Genomic DNA, 14,175 nt, shown 5'->3' on the forward strand with positions numbered 1-14,175 from the left:
GCTGGATGTCTATAGCAATGCTGTATGGATGATGAGTTGAGAACCCAATATGGTTGCATAATGCATGAACTAAGAAGTCATTAATGATCCTTCATACAGAGAAACTTGCTTATATTTATTCTTCAATTAAAAATTGATGACACATAAATATGTTTCACACAAAATACTGATTAACATAATATATATATTGCAGTAAATTAAACATTTTCGATCATCCGTTATAATCAATAAAGGTAATTAAATAAGATATTTTTAATCGTGATTACTGTTATTATACTGATAGACACAGGGGTTCAGCAGCACAGGTAACCCTATGTGTAGCTTTGTGTTTAACTAGAAATAAACATTTTGTTTAAAATTAAGCACAAAATTACACAAAGAGCCATCTATGCTATGCCACCACGGTTATCGAATCCTGGTTTCTAGCGTTGTCAGTCCGCGGACATATAGCTGTGCCACTGGGGGGCACAAATAAACAACTACTATTTGCTTATTTCGATGGCATATCCAACGAAAACTGCGAATGTTCTTCAATTTCATGTTTTTTGGTACCTTAAGAACACCCTCCTTCAACATTGCTCATCCCATTGTTTGAAATCTAATGATGATCGAGACATCAGGGTAACATGAACTGGAGCACAAGTTAAGCTTTGTGCTTAACTACAAATAAACAAATACGAAAAGCTGTGTGGTAGTTATATTATCATAACCAGCTACACTTATTATAGCAATTATTAACAACTCCTGTATACAACAATCTACGATAAATACGACATAATTAACCATCTGGGATAATTATGAATTAACTTTTTTTTATCACTATCATAGTATATGACTAAACATTTCACAATCATCTACATCAATGAGCAATTTTTATTATTTATTCTACATTCTATATTAATTATATAAAATATATTCGAGTTAACTATGTAAGACTAGGTTTTAGTAAAAAAAGCCTTTTATAAGAAACAATATATATTTTAAATATGGGGGGAATGAAGGTACTTTATGCAAGTAGAGACAATTACAATATATATAGGGTAACGAGGATCAATTAGGCTTCACTTGTATGGAAACTGTTAATTCTTGTCCATACCACCCAAAACCAAGCAAAACACCCAGTTTGTTAGTTTGTGTGTGTATGTGTTTGTTTGTTGTTTTTTTGGGTTTTTTAGTGGCGTAAACGCTACTACAATTGCAATTTCTTATTACCCATAAAGGTGGTTGGTAGCTTACCTGTTGTGAAAATAAAATAGTGCTTCTTGTTCTTATTATTATTTCTTTAAATTACAACTTAGAAAAGTTAAAAGCATACGTTGTGCTAACAGGGTTATCGAATCCTCTATACACTCTGAACAAAACAGTTATACAAATCCGGCATTTGATAGGTCATTCAGCCTTTATTAGGCATACTAGCCTTAGATGATCTTATTTCAGTTGTTACTTTGAATCGAAATACATCATTTAAAGTGACTGGAATTTTTTCAGTAACAGTGTTGAGATCTCAGAAAAGATGTATGGATGTCTTGTTTGTGAGAAAATCAATGGGTGAATATAAGCAGTCCAATCACAGTAGGTTTTCGCAAATCGGCTATAAGAGTCTTAAACTGTCATTAGCAGAGTAAACCCAACAAACAAGTTGTTAATTCTGAAAAACAATATTTGTAAGAAATGCTTATAAGAAATATTTCTGGTTCAATTCGAAAAAAAAATTGAAACAAAATTTACACTTAAAACAACAAACAATACATGTATTGTACTAACAATAAGTAAGCGGCACATGAATGTTTATTGTTAAAATATCGCTAAAAAACTTCTTGCTATGGCTTGAGGAAACTTGACAAGAATCAGCTTTACTCAAAATTAAATTACAAGTCTAGACATCACAGGGATTTTCCAAGATCATGTATCTTAGCCACGTCTTAAGATAACCCCATAGCAATAAAGGAAAACCACAGTTTATATCTTATTTTTTATCTTCATGTGCATTCTACGTGCTAGAAAACTGACTTTTTGTATCTTCCAGTACAATTATCATGCCAGAAAAGTCATTAAGATCATCTTAACGAACTAACAGCAAATTAACCAACTGTGAACCCAAGCAGACTTTCTTGGGCAAATACTTCTGAAAATATATAGCAGTAGAATTCAGGGTTAGACAAGTCCTGTTCACATACTTTCTTAGCAAAGTTTAAAACTTTGAACTAATGTAATTGGTAGTTATTATGGAAATAATTACACAAGTAATGAGTAGTTGCAACTAAACGGACAACTTTTTCTTAGTACAACATATTATTATCCAAAATACATAAGAAAAGCAAACAAGTCGTACCGTATTCTAGTAGTTTGTATTCGCCTCAAACAAAGTAGAGCATCTTGTTTATGCTAGCATATTATTGTAAAATATCTTCCCGAATATCCTATTTTACTCCTCACAATTCAGCGAAGTTGTTTAGTTGTTTAATTTTCTCAAATTCCATCTGAGTCCATACAGTTTTCAAAATATTAATATTGTGACTTTGTGTAGAACAAGTTATGACCGCGAGTGTTTAATCGGCCTCGTTTTCATACTAGGTAACTTAAACACATTTACAACCTGCTTAAGATTACTGCTTTACTGAATAACAATTTAAAGCCTAACTAGTCTTATTATTACGAAAATTGCATGATATATAAGAATCTTTCAATCTCATTCTCAACTGATGATGCCTTAAGAAGGTGGAAACGTTGTTATTTGTTTTGTGCCTTTCAAATAAAAGTTTTTATATCCACATCAGTCGTCTCTGCTTTATATAAATATTTTTACTTCAAGTTAATTCCCCGTCGTCGTAAAGAATCTTCTGTACCTCTCAACAGTCAGGGTCCCATTAATTTTATGTAAGTCTTCAAAACTGTCAGATGTGATGTAGTCTATATTTGTAGTGGTCTTTCAGTATGCTTCACTTGATATATTGAATACTGGCAAATATACCATTCTTCTCTCCTGCCATTAAACAAACTATTATTGATTGTTTTCAAACACTTTGATTTGGGGCTCATCTGTTAAGAACACTGTCATTCAACGTTTCTTATTCCATTATCTGAAATCTAAGGTTAATTTCAGACTTTTGGTTTCATCATGTCTTTTAATCAATGGTTATTGAGCAGCTGCACAAGTACTGAGACCAGTTTGTGCTATTTTGCATCTTACTGTTCTGAGGGTAACATTCATACCTACAGCTAAATAACTGACATGATATATAATGAATTGTACTGCTTCACGTACAAAATATTCCCTGAGTACATCACTAATGAAGAGTTTAGTATGTATACCTCTACTGCTTCTATTATTAACAACACCAGTTTCACAATTTCTTTAGAGTTTCCATAAAGAGAAAAATAGGAAACAAGTTCACTGTGGCTTCTTTAAGTGACAATTAAAGCCCTTAAATCATCTTACTTATTTAACTGCTATCAGAAGAAGTAATTAGACTTCTATACCAGGTTGAATGAGTGTTTTATCAGATAGAAAGATTCCCTTTATCTTTCTTTTGTGGCACAATGCACTAGTTGACAATGGATTCCCAAAATACCTGATAAAAAAAAGAATAAAGAAGACGAATATCAAGAGAAAGAAATAAAGAAAAACTTTTCAAAAAAATGAAGTGAGTGTAGAGATGGCTAATATCAATCCTTCAAAAACAATGTAAACATAAAGCAGAGGCTTTTTTGTTTGTTAACATCTTACTATACCGAGTGTTTGCGCTATTATGTAGTGGTGACACAAATGCTATTCCTACTATCTTGTTTACATTGTTTTTGAAAGATTAATATTAGCTATCCATATACTTACTTACTTTTTTAATGCAATGTTTCAATAGACATTGGAAGGTTATATTGATAATCAAGTTATAAATACAATGAGGTTCCAACTGTAATGTCCCCAGAGCCACAGCGATATGTCTGTTGACTCACAACACTGAAAACCAGGTTTCGATACCCGTGATGAGCAAAGCACATATAGCCGGTTGTGTAGCTTTGTGCTTAACTTCAAACAAATGAATCCAACTGTAATATTTATTGTTTATCTATTACTGACTGATAATCCTTGTTTCATCCAACACTTACGTTTTAAAGAAAAACCACAATATTGAAATAAAGCTAACATCAAAGGGTAACGATCTAATCTATACTCTGGAATTATGTTTTAATTTTAATCACTACTAGTTATTATTAATAATTATAAAAGCGGGTACTCCGTTTGAAACTATGCCACCTCATTGGAATTTTTTGACACCATTGTGTTGGTATTTTGAGTTATTATTATGATTTAAGAAGAACAACAAATTCAAACTTTCTGCTATGAAATTTACAGACATTCCTTTAACTTGTGACTTGGTCATTACGTAAATATCGCTATAAAAGGAAATGCTGTATAGTATTGTAAAGTCCTAACGACCTGTTGAGGAGATATTTGAATTACCATTTTGATGAATAATCCGAGGTATTCTTACACGGGCAGTGCTACCGTCTGCCTTAGTAAACAGGAACAAAATTATAAACACACTGCCGAATTTCTTATATTAAAGATTTCTCTGAAACGTACTGAGAAAGCGTAACGAGAAGAAAGTAACAACGCTCTTCGGAAACCACAACATAATAGGACCGCAATTAGCTCATATCATCTAAAGACCCAGTCCAAAACGAAAGCTTCATTTATAATATCATTCGTGAATGTGGACTACAATACAATGTGAAAGGGAAAGAACAAAAAAAGATTAAAATTTAGGAGCTTTATCTAATAATGCTAGAGAAGAACAAAATACAATAAATGGTAATTACATTAAAATAATGGGAGATGAACCACATACACGAAAAGAAAGATACAAAAATTTTTGCATCTACCTGATAAAACACTAGCATAAAAGCCATCAGACCCTGGATATATATATTTAAAGTATTCAAATAAGTTACTTGAGTAAATTTCTAATAGGAGAGATCCCGAACGAGTGGATACCAGTGGATCCCTGTTCATCAAGGAGACCCAGGATCAAATCCTGGTTATTATTACCATAGAAATAGTTCTTCTCATAAATTCTCCCCCCCCCCAAGACAGCAACAGATTAACAGCCAAAACGCAAGATTATAAGGTAGTTATTAATTAGTATCTAGTTGTTAAAAACTATTATTAACTAGTCATTAATTAATCGTATGTGATCATATAGATTAATAAACATAGTTAAGAGCGCTTTGTTTTTTCAAGTTCTTCTTGACTTTGGCACATCCCTTTGGACATCCTGGAATATTCCTCTTTACCCCTGTCTCTTTGACAATTTTATTCTTCTGGGGGCTTCAATAAGGGAATGGTACTTTCAGCACATCACTGCTACGGTGATAAGGTCCGTTGGGACTGTCTTCAGTGATAATGAACGAGAATAATAAAGACATATTCAGAGTGGGTGGAGTTGCTCTGATAGACAAATAGCACTGTGATTATGGAGTTGGTCATTATTAACGTTATAATACTGTAGTGTTCATGTTAATATTTCAGTCACATATAAAGCTACCTACTTGGGTAGAAAACAATATAACTTTAGAACTTTAGAATGTACTGTTTTCTGAAAACGAAAAAAAAAAAAAACAACAGTTCTGACTATGTCTTAAATAGATTCAGCAAACTAACATCAAAAAGTTGGTTACGATGCATAGCAGTTTAGGGTGTTTAAACATTAGAACCTAAAACAGTGTATTTTAATTACGTGGTAAATCGTAATATGCGTAAGATACAAAAACATTTCTGGTAGATACACTGTGTTATGTATAATAATAATCTTCACCTGTTCTACATCCCAAACAGTGGAGTTGGGCCGATCTGGATTCAACTATCTTCTTGATTATATTTAACTCAATAAAGATTTACTCGTTTTTCGTAACTTCAACACGTTTGTTTGTTTTGGAATTTCGCACAAAGCTACTCGAGGGCTATCTGCGCTAGCCGTCCCTAATTTAGCAGTGTAAGACTAGAGGGAAGGCAGCTAGTCATCACCACCCACCGCCAACTCTTGGGCTCCTCTTTTACCAACGAATAGTGGGATTGACCGTCATATTATACACCCCCACGGCTGGGAGGGCGAGCATGTTTAGCGCGACGCGGGCGCGCACCCGCGACCCTCGGATTACGAGTCGCACGCCTTACGCGCTCGGCCATGCCGGGCCAACTTCAACACACTGTTAAAATCAAAATATCTGGCTGTAGCTCCGCCTGTTGACTGATATACGTTTCTACAGCCAATCATCGAAAGGCTCTTAGTTGCCTAGAGCAACAAGGGTGACAGCATGATGCTATTATGCAGAACAGCGATGCACATGATACGCGCAAGCGCATAAGATAAACTGTGTATGAGGTAGTATGCTTGAGTGGCAGTGGAATCTACCTACATGCCAATTATATCCAAGTGAATGATGGGGAGAATCTCTTAGTCTCAGAATGCTGATTTGTGGTCTGCTTGAGACAAGAACTCGTGGTGTGATGAATGAAAAAATAGGTTCTCGTGCAGTAATGTATCAATCACTGTTCGCGTGAGGAGTCTGTGAGTGGATAAGACGTAAATGTGGTAGAAGCTTAGATACAGTGACATGGATCACTGCCAGTCCTACGGCATTGTATCTGCTAGCTAATAGTAAATCCGTCGCCATGTTAGTATCAAGGTCGTTTCTTTCTCGGTAGGCTGTTGAGAAAGGTGAGTGCTAACGTTAATTCCTATGCATTACTGATAACAGTGATTGATGATTAAGCATTCAAAGGAATAATGTTAAACGTTACATATAATGCTTTATCTTATTTAATTAATGTAACGTAAAAGCGGAAAGGAACGTTGAATTTTGTAAATGTTAAGTAAGCATTTTTAAATCATTTTGTTAATAGTGAATATCATACAAAGACTTGTAATTTGAAGCGAATTACGAGAAGTTTGTAATATTTCATCTTTACAGAGTTAGAGTTAGCACTAAGCATCTCGTACGTTAAAAGTGTTCCTTAAGAATTTGAAATTTTAACCTTGTTGGCAATAGAGAATAGCATAAAATTACTATTCAGAAGTTTGTAGTGAGTGTGCTTTCAAAGTAAGTGAAATATGTTTGGGTTATGAATACAGGGTATGAAAATAACCTTAGTGAAAGAAGTTCTTGAATTATTAAAGTATTTGCCAGCAGATAGAAAATTTGAACTTTAAATACATTTTTAAAAATTTTAGTATTGTTTTAGTTTAATTTCAAGCATGAAGACACTAATATATTGTACACATTCAACTGGTTGAAATCTTTAGGTAAAATTAAGTATTTATATGAAGAATAATCTTTGTTCGAGGTTGTAACCTCTAATTACAAACTTTGCACAATTACAGTACTTGCAGAGATTTGTCAAAATAGAATATAACACGTGCAGTAATAATTATTTATTATTTATCTTACAAAATGAAAAAAAAAAATCTAGGGAAAAAACCAGTAGAACACCTTTGTGTTTCAAAGTATTGTACTTAATACATTAACTTAATAAAATATTAACTTATGTAAGACTGGGCTATACGTTATCTTAAAATGTTAAATATTGGAAAATGTGAAAGCTTGATTTTTAACATCGAAATAGGCTTATCAAAGTACATGTTTTACCATTATTTATGTATCCATATAAGCCTATGTTTCAAGTAAAAGGTTTTATTTGGAATAGCAGTGCCTAAAGGTTTTATACGAATATGTGGGATATTTAAAGGCTGGACTTGTAAGTGTTTACAAAAAGGAAACATAGAATATTGAATGTATCTTTTAACGTTGTTGTACTTGTTGGTTTTAAACGCTTGTAACACGTGTACTACATAGTATTTTCCCTTAGAGGTTTATTTAGGCTCTTGAAATTGTCAATACAAGATCTAGATTTTGCGAGTTTTTATGACAGCTAGTGATTCGTTAGCTATAACATAAATTTATTGATGCCCGCCAGTGGCATAGCAGTATTTCTGCGGACTCGCAAAGCTACAAACCGGGTTTCGATACCCATCGTGGGCGGAGCACAGATAGCCCGTTGTGCTTAACAAAGAGTTTACTGATTTCTCTTGTTTACTTCCCTAACTTCATCGTGCAAGGGAAGTTAAGGTGTTTTGTTTTTCTTGTGTTTTGGCTAAAAATACAAAACTATTACCTACGTTTTTTTCCAATTGAATTGTAAAGGTAACATATGGATATTATAGGAGCATTCTGTCTTTTTTTTTATTGCACAAATCTCCAGTATACAAAATTTTGATTTTCATATTTGTGAACTTTCGTTAAATTAAATCTTGTAACAAAGTTCGTGCTATGTAAGTAGCGTTGTTACCGAGGTAGAGTGATGTTATTTGTTTGTTTTTTATAATATGATTGAAGTTGCAGTCATTGTTACACATGAATACGAACAGTACTGCTTTGAAGAGTGTAAAGATTTGTTGCATAGGAAACTACAATAAGTATAAGAACAGATACACTTGCCACGGAATGCAAACAATTAATTATACATGTGCGTATACGCGCGCGCACACACACACATTTGTGTGTGTGTATATGCAAAAACGGCTCGTTTGGGTGTGTGTGTGTGTGATTGGTAAGAAGAAGATACGTCAATGTTAGTAATGATGAAGAGGTCTCAGTATATACAACAATAAATATTTTTAACTTCAAAAAGTTTCTAGTATAAAACTGGATATTTGATTTATATGCAAAAACGGCTCGTTTGGGTTGAGAAAATATTTTACATAGAAGAGCGAACAACGTTTCGACCTTCTTCGGTCATCGTCAGGTTCACAAAGAAAGAGGTAACTGACCGGAAGCTGACCACATGTTTGAAAGGGGTTGTGTAACTGAGTGTCGGAATGTAGAGGGCGGTATTAGATGTTTGAATATATTATTTTATTTTATTAATATAGGTATAAAGGCGTTCATTTATATTGGTTTATTTTGGGTTTAAGTTGTTGTATAAGTAAGGCTTCTTTAATTTTGCGTTTGTTTATGTTTCTTTCTTTCTTTAGTATTTGAGTGTTTTCTATGGTTATGTTGTGTTTATTTGACTTGCAGTGTTCGAAAACGTGTGAAGGTGACTTTTTATGTTCTTTGAATCTGGTTTCCATTTTCTACTTGTTTCTCCAATATAGAAGTCGTGGCAGTTATCACATTGTATTTTATAAATAATGTTGGTGTGGTGTTTGTCAGTGTAGTTTTTACATAGTATAGACCTCAGTTTTGTGCCTGGTTTTTGAATAAATTTGGTATTAACTGGAATGTCATATTTTGTTACTAGTTTTTGCCAAATGTTGGTTATTTGTTTGCTGATGTCAGGAATATATGGTATACAGCAGTATATGGTTTCGTGATTTTTGATTCGTGAGATATATTTACTTTAGTTGGTTGATTTTGCTTTCTGTCTAGGTGTGTGCGTATGTTTTCTACGGTTTGTGGAGGAAACTTATTGATGTTGATGAAGTATTGTTTTATTTTGTCTAATTCATCGTTAATTTTATCTGGTGAGCATAGTTTTATGGCTGTGTTTATTTGGTTTCTTAGTATGTTGAGTTTTTGTTTTGTTTCATGTGCTGATTCCCAAGGAATGTATAGTCCAGTATGGGTGATTTTTCGGTGGATTTCTGTTTTGAATTGTGTGTCTGTTCTTGTAATTTTGAGGTTAAGAAATGATATTTGATTGCTTTCTTCCTGTTCACATGGGAAGTTAATGTTGGGATGTATAATGTGATTGAAAAAATTAAGTATGTGTTCTGTAGATTTGAATCCCGCAACCGTGTCATCTACATATCTGTACCAGTATAGTGGTGGATGTAATGCTGTGTTAATTGCTTGTGTTTCAACTTGTGTCATAAAAATATTGGCTAGAACTGGTGATACTGGGTTGCCCATGCTTAGGCCATTTGTTTGTATATAGTTTTGGTTGTTGAACATGAAGTTTGTCTTTATCGTGGTGAATTCTATTAGGGTTGCTAACTGGTTACTGAGAATTTCTATGGTTGGGTTAGGGTCTCGGATATAGAGTTCTAAGACTATCTTGCAGGCTTCAGTGGTTGGAACTTCTGCATAGAGGGATATAATATCGAAACTGGCCATTAAGGCTTTATGATTAAGTTGATTTAGATTAGACTTGAAATTAAAAGAGTCTTTGATGAATGAGCTGGCTGATGTTACATATTTGGAGAATGCCCACGTTATGTATTTACCAAGATTGTAATTAAACGATTCATATGTGGACATTATTGGTCGTAATGGACAATCTGGTTTATGAGGTTTGGGGATGCCGTATATTTGCGGTGTGCGTGAGTCGGTTTTACGTAGGTAGGAATAAAGTGTTTGTGAAATTGTGTTGGCTTTTTTCATTTGTAGTAGTAATTTGTTCAGTTGCGTCTCGTGTGTCTTTGTTGGATTTGTGTGTATTGGTTTAAATTTGTTCGTGTCTGATAGGATGTTATTCATTTTTTGGATGTATTCATTCGTGTTCATTATGACTATAGCGTTACCTTTATCTGCTTTTAGAATTTTTATGTTTGTGTCTTCTTTTAGGTTTTTAATGGAATTAATGTCTCTTTTTGTAAGGTTGTTTTCTGTTTTGTCAAATTATGTTGATGGTTTTGTGAGAAATTTCTTTGAAAAAATCGTTTAAGATGTTGTTTTTAGGTGTTTCTGGAAAATATAAATTTGTAATTTTACCTGGGAAGTTTGGCTGTTGGATGTCAATAAAATTATCTCAGTTCTCTTCTTTCTGTTGGTTGTTTTTGGTTGTTTCCTTGTTGTTGTTCTCTGTAGAAAGTATCACAAGTCTCCTGGCTAGGTCTTCTAAATATGTTTTGATTTCTATGGTTGGTATGTACCTAGGTGCTATTGCGAAGTTGAGTCCTTTGTTAAGTAGATGTTTCTCGTCTGTGTTTAATTGTCGGTCGGATCTGTTAATTATGAGGTTAGTCAACGGTTTGTCGTTTTGGTGTCTTTTCTGTTGTTTGCATCTTAGTTTTTTCTAGTTTTTTTGTTGTGGCAGATCTTTTTGTCTCTGTCGTTCTTAGTATTGATTTGGTTTATGTTTCGTTGTATAAGTCAGTAAATCTCTGGTTTAATGCAGCATGCCCGTTGATGGTCTAGGTTCATTTTTTGTTTTTGTAAGTCATGGAGTTCTTTGTATTTTGTGTTCAACATGGCTTTAAGTAGTTTTTTTCTGTAAATTTTGGATAATGTTTGTGTATGTATTAAATTTTTTGAAAGTTTTACCTTTACAAAATTAGGGGTTAGTTGTTCCTTTCTACATTGTTGAATAAAATAAATGTCATTTCTTCTATTAATAATTCGTTGGTTTAAATTTCTTAGTTTCTTAACGATCGTGTGAGCGTGTACTGTTAATAGTGGTGTACGGTATGCTAGTTCAGACATAATGGTAACAGGTAAGTACAAATACACTGAGAAAAACACAAAAACTTACACTTCTCGTACCATCGCCGTGATGAAATAATAATCAGTGATGTCGAGAAACCCACTTGTTGAGAAATATATATGCAAAAACGGCTCGTTTGGGTTGAGAAAATATTTTACATAGAAGAGCGAACAACGTTTCGACTTTCTTCGGTCATCGTCAGGTTCACAAAGAAAGAGGTTACTGACCGGAAGCTGACCACATGTTTGAAAGGGGTTGTGTAGTTGAGTGTCGGAATGTAGAGGGCGGTGTTAGATGTTTGAATATATAATTTTATTTATTTTATTATATCAATATAGGTATAAAGGCGTTCCTTTATATTGGTTTATTTTGGGTTTAAGTTGTTGTATAAGTAAGGTTTCTTCAATTTTGCGTTTCTTTCTTTCTTTAGTATTTGAGTGTTTTCTATGGTTATGTTGTGTTTATTTAACTTGCAGTGTTCGAAAACGTGTGAAGGTGACTTTTTATATTCTTTGAATCTGGTTTCCATTTTTCTACTTGTTTCTCCAATATAGAATTCGTGGCAGTTATCACATTGTATTTTGTAAATAATGTTGGTGTAATGTTTGTCAGTGTAGTTTTTAAATAGTATAGACCTCAGTTTTGTGCCTGGTTTTTGAATAAATTTGGTTACTGTTATTTTTATTAATAAACAACGAAAATACATGATAGTACATGGTGTTTATCTTATGAAGCAGCAAAGAAAAGGTTTGTTAATATTTCGTTATCAAATAATGAACATTGTGCATACACTATTAAGTTAATAATGAAAATACAGTAACAGGGACGCCATGAGCGGAAGGAATTAAGATGGACAACTGACTCCTTGCAGGATTAGAAGAACCTGGAAAAGTATAGTTTTATTGTGTGTGTGCTTTAGATTAGTAGTACAATCCCATGTCAGGCCACATATTGTTACAATTTCCATAAAAATACCTCCATCTGCCATATTAAATTTTGCTAGATTACGTATGCTTTTGATGTTTTTTTCAACATTCTTATTTGTTAGCTATTGCATATTTAAGAACAAAGACATGTGAAAACAGAACTTTAACAGTCCTATTATGTTCAGAATTTTCGTATATACATCTGTAATGTTTCGATCATGTTGATCCATTGCAATTTCAAATAACTTGAAACAGTCTTGGCTTGATAAAATATTTTTCCTTGCATAACTTGTTGAGTATTACAAATTAGTGTAAACTTTATTTAAATTAAATCAAAGACGTATTTAATTGGATCATAAAGTTACGTAAACCAAATATAATCGAAATAATGAGGTTAAATATGGTTTTTGTCTCCCACGTGTCTCGTCAATATGATTTTCCCTCACCATCTAAACTCGTTCATTTTGGCTAACTAAAGAATATGCGGAAATGTCGCTTTTAACTGCAGTTTTTCCAAGTTAATCCGTATATTCTTTAGTTTGTAAAAAGAAAAATAGCCTTTTATTTAGTGTTAAATCTCATCAGCCCAGCTTGTCTTGCCGTTACCATAAGTATTCGAAATAATGTTTGTATGGCGTATTTAAAAACCATAATAATGATTGGTATGTATTCTTAAATCTTTAAAAGAACATATTTTTGTTTCATTAACAGACATTGTGTAACTAGTGTCTGTTGCTGATTTTGTGATATAGGAAAAAAATTGAATACTTTTTATATTCTAAAGCGTGTGTCCCAATATTAGTGAACGTTCTTCGTGCTTATATATCGTTCAAGCAGTTGAAGGGTGTGAAACGTTTTTGTTTCTTTTTTAACACTGGAAACACACATTAACACTTCTAATTCAGTTAATATGTTTTTGCAGAGTCGATAATATCGGGTGTAACCTTTGATTAAAGTTAATAATAGTAACAATCTTAACTGGCCAAACTTCATGAACTACGGCTGAAAATAACAGTAATAACGAAATGCTCTACTACTTAATTAATGCGCTGCAGTCATCTTAAAAATATTTGTGGTGGCTCAAGAATACGATTGAGAGAACGTTAACATTCGAAATTCGATCTCTGCACAGTGCCTAAAACCCATTGTGCAACTTTGTGTTTTTAAACATACAACTATTTTGGATGTAGTTTTTACTAGTAAACTGGCGTATGACATTCTATGAATTACTAATAATTTTGTTTGTACATATGTTATTAGTTTCGTTAGTTTACAAGTTTCTTTTTTTTTATAGTTCTTATCTGTTACATTGGTGTAAAATTCGTGTCGCCAGGCGCCCTGAATTACAAAATTTGTCTTGAGTGACAACTTTTGCCATTATACTTTCCTAACAGTTTTTTTTTCTTTGCTTCGTTTGTTCTCTTTGCTAGAAAAACACTAGGTAGATTTCAGTGAAGCCACGGAAACACCTCACCACATATTCTTCAGGTATGTCGTCCTCTGGTTGGTCTGCGGTGGACCTATGGACATACAACGCTAAAGTCTGGAGTTCTATTCCCCATTGAGGACGCTGATACTCCAATATGGCTTTTCTTAAAACAACAACAATACCAATTATGTCAGAAGAAAAAAGTTACATCCTTCCAATTAATAAATATTAAAAATATTATTTTTTGTTATTTTGTTGTTTTTCTTTTACAACAATTAAACCCAGGATTGTACTTCAGAAACAAAAGTAAACAAAAAGTGGTAGGCAAGCCTTAAAATTTGATAACCACTGTTGTACACTGTCTTATATTAAACAGCATTTTAGTTCAAGGCAAT

The 14,175-nt window shown here is 33.2% G+C and overlaps 2 long non-coding RNA genes across 2 annotated transcripts in view; both read left to right on the forward strand.

Moving 5' to 3' along the window:
• Nucleotides 1-6,336: 6,336 nt before the first annotated feature.
• LOC143233120 (uncharacterized) overlaps nt 6,337-14,175 on the forward strand; it is a 44,956-nt gene continuing 37,117 nt past the window's right edge. Inside the window, exon 1 of the long non-coding RNA XR_013017992.1 lies at nt 6,337-6,719. This is a non-coding gene — a long non-coding RNA (uncharacterized LOC143233120). The remainder of the gene's footprint in view (nt 6,720-14,175) is intronic.
• Nucleotides 6,728-14,020, forward strand: LOC143233124 (uncharacterized). The gene is made up of 2 exons (XR_013017996.1): nt 6,728-6,874; nt 13,782-14,020. It is a non-coding gene; the product is annotated as an uncharacterized LOC143233124 (long non-coding RNA).

This window comes from Tachypleus tridentatus, chromosome 12 (genome assembly GCF_004210375.1).
Source record: "Tachypleus tridentatus isolate NWPU-2018 chromosome 12, ASM421037v1, whole genome shotgun sequence".
Lineage (NCBI taxonomy): Eukaryota > Metazoa > Arthropoda > Merostomata > Xiphosura > Limulidae > Tachypleus > Tachypleus tridentatus.